The sequence below is a fragment of the Mus pahari genome, chromosome 23 (genome assembly GCF_900095145.1).
Source record: "Mus pahari chromosome 23, PAHARI_EIJ_v1.1, whole genome shotgun sequence".
In the NCBI taxonomy this organism is placed as follows: Eukaryota; Metazoa; Chordata; class Mammalia; order Rodentia; family Muridae; genus Mus; species Mus pahari.
The window spans coordinates 2,750,433-2,758,233 of NC_034612.1; positions in this window are offsets into that span (position 1 = coordinate 2,750,433).

Genomic DNA, 7,801 nt, shown 5'->3' on the forward strand with positions numbered 1-7,801 from the left:
AAAAGTTAACCACTTGGGGCTGGTGAGATGGCTCAGTGGGTAAAAGAGGCTTGCTGCCAAGCCTGTCCCCAGGGGTTTTGCAAATCGTCCTTTGACCTCCACCCACCCATATCCCTAGTGTGCACACACATGGAAATAAAGACATGCAATTTAAAACTGTTTTTAGCTTAACCGGCTTGTCCGAGGCATTGGAAAGCCAATTCTTGAACCAGGTAATATTCACCTTCCCCACCCCCACCCCCTGATTGTAAACACCAGGCTAAATCAGCCTCTGCCCAAAGTGTTTGGACCCCTGCAGGGTGAAACACAACGTAGGGCCAGTGCTTAGCCTGTGTATGGGCCTGTCTTAGTTAGGGTTTTACTGCTGTGAACAGACACACTATGAGCAAGGCAACTCTTTTAAGGACAACATTTCATTGGGGCTGGCTCACAGGTTCAGAGGTTCAGTCCATTATCATCAATGTAGGAACATGGCAGCATCCAGGCAGGCATGGTGCAGTAGGAGCTGAGAGTTCTACATCTTCATCTGAAGGCTGCTAGTGGAAGACTGGCTTCCAGGCAGCTAGGATGAGGGTCTTAAAGCCTACACCCACAGTAACACACCTACTCCATCAGGGCCACACCTCCTCCAACAAGGCCACACCTACTCCAACAAATCTACATCTCCAACAGTGCCATACCAACTCCAACAAGGCCACACCTACTCCAACAAGGCCACATCTACTCCAACAGGGCCACACCTTCTAATAGTGCCACTCCCTGGACCAAGCATATACAAGCCATCACAGGGCCTGAGCATCAGCTATAGGGCATGCCAGGAAACTACTTCAGTACATAGTATGTCTAGAGGTACACAGGTCCACACAGCCAGCAAGATATCCGGGCAGAACTCAAATCCAGGACTCTAATCATTCAAGCACATGTTTCTGCTCTCATGTGAGTGTGTGCATGTATGTGCATGCGTGTGCATGCACAAACATGCTGTTTTGTGTGGAGGGTAAAGGTTAACTTGGGCTATCCTTCCTAAGGATGTGGTCCATGGTATTATTGGGATAAGGCCTGAGATGGCTGCCCAGTAAGCCCCTAATTTTAGGATTACGAGCACCAGTCACCATGCCTGGTTTTTACTTAGGTGATGGGAGTGAAACTGGGTCCTGTTGCTTGGACAACAGTCAGTTAATCCCACAAAAGATGCATCTCCCCTTCTTCCGGTTGCTATTACTGTGATGAAACACCATGACCAAAAGCAACATGGGGATGAAGGGGTAAGTTTGGCTTACACTTCCATATTGGTCTCTCCATCTAAGGAAATTGGACAGGAACTCAAGCAGGGCAGGAACCTGGAGGCAGGAGCTGATGCAGAGGCCATGGAGGGGCGCTGCTGACTGGCTTGCTCCTCATGGCTTGCTCAGCCTGCTTTCTTATAAAACCCAGGACTATTAGCCTGGGGATGGCTCCACCTACCGTGGTCTTGCCCTACCCACAATGGGCAGGCTCCACCCAATAGGTGGGTTCCTCCCCCATCAATCTCTAAGTAAGAAAAGGCCCTACATCTTATGGAGACATGTACTCAATTGAGGTTGCCTCCTTTCACACAGCACTAGCCAGCACAGCTGACCCCTTGTCAATGCCAACACATCACCCTTCAGCTAGAAACTGTCCTTTCTTGTTTATCCCCTTGATGATGCGCCAGTACTCACATCACAATACGGAATATAAATGACTTTAAAAGTCCCACAGTCTTTACAAACTCAAACATATTTAAAGTTCAGCCTTTGGAAAATATCCAGTCTCTTTACCTTTAAAAGTTCAAAGTCTCCAAGTCTCCTGTCAAGTCTAAAACAAATGAGGCGCTTTCTCACTTCAGGAGGGAAGAACCAGGGCGCAGTCACAAACTGAGCGAAGCGACCCCAACCTCCAGAAGTGTTGATAACTCGATGTCCAGCTATCTGGGAGTCACTTATGATGATCTTCTGGGCTCCTCCAAGGGACTCGGGTCACTTCTCTGGCTCTGCCCTCTGCAGCACACACAGCTTGTCTTCTAGGTTCCAGTTGGCTCCACTCCAAGGCTGCTTCTGTTCTTGGTGGTCTTCCCATGGGTACTGGCATCTCCAAAATGCTGGGTCTTCTGCTGCAAACAGGGCTCTACCTCCATCAACAACCTCTCCTGGGCTCTCTCCAGGGACTCCAGCCCTGTCACACAGTGCCAAGCTTCGGCTGCCTTCAAAACCTGGGCTGCCTGGATGACTCTTACATTTCTAGTAAAAGGTAGAATTTTGGCCACCTCTAGAACACACACCTCTTGTAGATGAGGACTTTACAGAAAATTTCACACACACACACACACACACACACACACACACACACACACACCTGTAAATTCCCTGGTATCTGCAGTAGGTGTGTGCGTGTGCGTGTGCGTGTCGGAATGACAAGTCACACTGTAACAGCCTGGAGCTGATAAGCAGATGTGGTATCCACCAAGCCTCTCCCTCCCAGCCTCCAGTCTTCTTTACCATGTGGGAAGAGAGGAATCAAAAAATGTGTGTCCTGGGGCTGCCACACTTGGCTACCACAAGCCACTGTCAGGAGAAGGGATTGAAGTGCTATTTGGTGCTATTAATCCATTAGAGCAGAGTCTAGGGAGGTCACCATACCACTGGTGTACTCTTGGTAGGCTCTGGGACCCCCATAGGGACTTGGCCTCTTCAGTCAGTGAGTTCTGGGTCCACAACATGGAGAAAAGATTGTATGTTGTTTTGAGCCCTGATTGCAGTCTCCTGTGTAAGCTCATGATGACATATGCTGTTTCCCCCGCAGGAATATCATTCTATTGGTCACCTCCAGCTTTTTCCATCTGGTCACTCACTGGGGTGTGTGCACATGTGTTCATGAACATCTAGGGGGGACACAACATGTGTGTGTTTTGTGTGTGTTCTGTGTGTGTTTGTGTTTTGTGGGTATGTGCACAAACATGTGTGTATGGGCATGAATATCTGTGTTTGTGTGTTTTGTGTATGTTTGTATGTTGTGTGTGTGTGTGTGCATGAACATGTCGGGGGCACAAACATGTGTGTGTTTGTGTGTTTTGTGTATGTGGAATTTTTGTGTGTATTGTATGTAGTGTGTGTTGTGTGGTATGGGGGTCATGAATGTGTATTTGTGTGTTTTGTGTGTGTTTGCATGTTGTATGTGTGTGCATGAACATGTGGGGGGCACAAACATGTGTGTGTTTGTGTGTTTGTGTGTGTGGATTTTTGTGTGTGTGTTGTGTGTAGTGTGCATGTGTGTGTGCCTCAGAGGGACAAGTGACATCACCTGACTTCTACCATGAGGTGCTGTTCTCATTAATGTCGGGATGCATATGTGAGTGCATAGGTATCTGTGTGCACATATTTATGTGCATCATATGTATGTGTGAGCACAAGCATGCACAACACGCTTAGATAAACAAAGAGTCCCACCCACATATGTATGGGATATCAGAGGCCAGGATCCTGTGTCACCGCAACAAGGAAGGGAACTGCCTCTCTGAGTCAGACTCACTCAAAGTGGCACATGACCCATGGTAGGGATTCAGCGGGCGTTTGGTGAATGACTGTATAATCCAAAGTACACAGCAAGAGCTCAGTAAGTGTTTGTGGAAGGAACTGACTACATGAAATCTGGGCCCTGGCAGTCATCTACAGACCTAGTTTCTTATTAAGCTTTCTCTAGCTGTTTGTCTGTCTGTCTGTCTGTCTGTCTGTCTGTCCATTGCCAGCCTGTAGTCTCTTGGTCCACTTGTGGTTCTGTATTTACTGAGCAGAATAATCAATGAGATAAAACCAAAATGTAAAAGAGAAAATAGGAAGTGGTGTTTCCCCAGAAGGCAGTGGGTCTGTAATGAGCTCTGGGCATGGGCACAGGCTTTGAAATGGGCCCACTCCTGGTTGTGTGCCTCTGGAAAGTGGCCTCAGGGCTCCCATCTGTGAAATGGGACCCTTACTCCATTGCTGTTGCAGCCTACTGTCGATGCTTAGTGGATGTTTGCCGGTAAAGGTTCTTCCCACCATTGGTGCTTCCTGCAGAGTGCTGCCACCATTAACGTCTTGGTGGTTGGTAGTGTTTTTGCCCTCTTCCCCAGAGGCCTTAGAGTGTTCTCCCATTCCTGAGTGGGAGCTAGTCTTGATTAGCTTATCAGGGAAGGAGAAGATTTACTCAGCTTCCAGGAAACAATGATCTTTGAGGGAAGTTGGGGGAGAAATCGTAGAGGAAAGCTGTTTGCAGGCTCACGCTTAGCTGCCTCTCTTATACAGCCCAGGTCTACCTGCCTAGGGTTGTTGCTGCCCACAGTGGGCTGGGCTTTCCTGAATCAATTAACAATCAAAACAACTCACCACAGATCTGCCCATGAGCCAACCACAGACCAGGGCAGAGTCTCAATCCAGGCTCTCCTCTCAGATGATTCAAGGCTGTACCCAGTCAACAACAAAAGAAAAGCTACTGAGGGTGCTCTCCTCACTCAACCCGCCCTCCCCTCCCCACTCTAGTGTTCTTGCTTTCTCTCCACTCCTGTCAATCACTGCCCATCAGGGCTTCATCTCCAAGGCAGGGCCACAGCTTCTTCTTGGATCTGGCTGAGCCCCATCATGGCTGAGCGCTCAGTCCTTGGGATGGGTGTCCTGGTTAGATGGGAGGGAGACTGATGGCACCTGTGTGTGCTGCCTTATCATCCCTCAAGCAAGAGGATACTGCTGTGGGACAGAACTACACACAGAAGTTCATGGCCCCTGAGACAGTGGCACTCTATTGCTGAGGCATCCCCAAAGACATGACAGCTGAGACTTTCAATGACAGTATCCCAAGCCACGGGGCCAATAAGTCTTCCTATGAAAGAAAATCCAATTGGTTCATGACAGTGGTCAAGGTCACCCATGAGGTGCCAAGGTGGGTGGTATACACATATCTATTATCTATACCACTACTTCTGCTCAGTGCCCAGGTGACCATAGATGAGCCTGGTAAACTGTGACCTGACAGGCACGGCACTGTGGAAACTATGAGCTCACTCTGTACTCAAAGGAAAGCATGGAGTTGCCTGTACCTGCCCCACTGTGACCTTTGACTCTGACCTGTGTCAGAGACTCTGGGCAGGCCCCCTTTTGCCAGTCTAATGGTCACAGGTCCTCCACTTTGGGCTCAAGGTGTTGTGGCCTCCAGTAGTCAGGTGCCATGCATATTTCCTGGCCTGGTTATTAGGTCACTGCAACCATGTGGGCTCATGCCATCTCAGGGAAGTCAGAGCTCAGGACACTAAACCTAGCCTCAACACTCACTCTAGGGGTCCTGCCCAGTCCTAAACCCAACTGTGCAAAAACCATCCTCTTGTACACAGGTAGGTATCAGCTGGGGGTGATTTTTGTCCCCTTCTGTCCCTAAAGGACCTGGGCAATGTCTGGAGACACTTTTATTTGTGAGGAGCTTGGGTGCTGGCATCCATGGAGAGAGCAGGGTGCAGTTGAACTTCTCGTGACACCCGATGGCGCCCTGCTGAGTTGCTTGGTCTCTTAGGTTCAGAGTGTGTGATGGTTTGTATATGCTCAGCCCAGGGAGTGGCATGAGGAGGAGGTGTGGTCTTGGTTTTTGTAGGTGTATCACTGTGGGTGTGGGCTTTGGGACCCTCATCCTAGCTGCCTGGAAGTCAATCTTCCATGAGCAGCCTTCAGATGAGGACGTAGAACTTTCAGCTCTTCCCGCACCATGTCTGCCTGGATGCTGCCAGGCTCCTGCCTTGATGATCATGGACTGAACCTCTGAACCTGTAAGCCAGCCCCAATGAAAGGTTTGCCTTTATAAGAGTTGTCTTAGTCATGGTGTCTGCCCATAGCAATGGAACCCCTAACTGAGGCAGAGTGTCAAGGCTCAGAAACTGTCTCTCAGTTCCCATCTCAGGCCTGGAGAAGGGGCGGGCTTTGCAGGAGTATGGGCTTAGAATTTTTTTCTAAACCTATTTTATTTAGGGTTCTTGAGTGCCTCAACCTCCCTTCTAACCCACTGACTGGAGGTTGGGGAGAAAGACGGTTAACAGGAAGAGGGGGTTGTGGACCTGTTTAGAAGTAGTTCTTAGGCAGTGATTCAACTCTTTGTTGTCAGGATATCAGCATTCCAGACTAATAGCAAACACCAAACGCCAATCAGTAGCAACAGCTCAATTCAGCAGAAACCACAAGGTTCTGCTGAATTGGCACCAAAGGAAGTGGCAACAATTAGCCGGAATACCACAAGAAGTTTTTGACACGTTTCTCTGTACAAATTGAAGACCAGTGAAGACCAGCTAAGAAGTTGCGACCAGCGAAGCACTACATGGCTGGCAAAGACCAGCGAAGCATGCACTGTGTCCCAGTGCAAGAGCTTCCTTTCACTGTTTGTGGGGTTCCAATTATACTCTTTCCAAACATCATACACTGTTTCAAGCATTGCTCCAACAAAACGTCCTCTCACAAGACAGCTTCCAGAAGAACATCACATGATACAACTGAGTTTCAAAAAACAAAAAAACAAAACCCAGAAAGTTCCACTTCACCAGAGCCCCATCTTGCCATAGTCCGTTATTTCATATTGTTGTGAACTTGACTCTGTGCATGAACTTTGCAGGAAGGGTCCTTTGGCTGGTTGGGTTTTGTGAGCTCAACACATACTAGAGTCATCTAGGAAAAAGGAATCACAATTGAAAAAATGCTCCCTTTAAACTGGCCTACAGACAAGTAGATGGGGCATTTTCTTGATTAGTGATTGTTATGGGAGGACCCAGCCCACTGTGGGCGGTGCCATGCCTAGGCAGGTGGTCCTGGATGTATTGAGAAAGCAAGCTGAGAAAGCCATGGATATCAAGCCAGTAAACAGGGTTCATCCATGGCCTTTGCTTCAGCTCCTGCATCCAGGTTCCTGCCCTAAGTGATACATTGTGACATATTGTGATACATTGTGACCTGAGAGTTGGATGATGAAATAAGCCCTCTCCTTCCCTGCTTTCAGTCATAATGTTTATCAGCAATAGGAACCTACTAGGACGGGTGTCCTGGGCATGACACCAGAAACTTAAGCAGAAGGGTTTCTCAAATTGTACACTATGCAGAGAGGATAAACGGACAGTCATAGAAGCACTTTGGAAACTGACAAGAAGAGTGGAAAGCTGAGGGGTTGGAGGCAGGACCAGCCTCTCAGGCTGAAATGGGGAAGGCAGGGAAGGCGTGTAGAGAGAAGTGAGGTTGCCAGCTGAAGGGACAGCTGACCCAAGGCTACTATGGGAAAGAGACAGCATTCCAACTTCCTGCTTCTCCTACACAAAGGCCACCTGAGCAGACTCCTTTCTGAGCAGGTCCCAAGGCAGTCTCTGAAGAGTCTGTTGGTCTAGCCATGTGAGAGGTTCCTGGGTCTCACGTGAGTAACCCATAATGTACACTGGGCAACTAGAGGAAAGCAAATGGCTCAGGTTACATGCCCACTGCTGTGGGTGACCTGACCCTCCACAGCTGTGCTTGATATGTATACATGTTTTCCAGACTTAAACCCCCATGGTGGGGTACACCATCCCAAGTGGTGATGTCTTATGAAAGCCTCTCCATGCTGATATTGTTCTAGGCTCTAGATAGACTGATGAAAAATATCCTCCAGATGCTACAGTGCCACAGATGGATCCTCCCATAGTAAAGCAAGTCCAAGACATCACACACACACACACACACACACACACACACACACACACACACACGCACACACACACACGCACACACACACACACAGAGAGACAGAGAGAGAG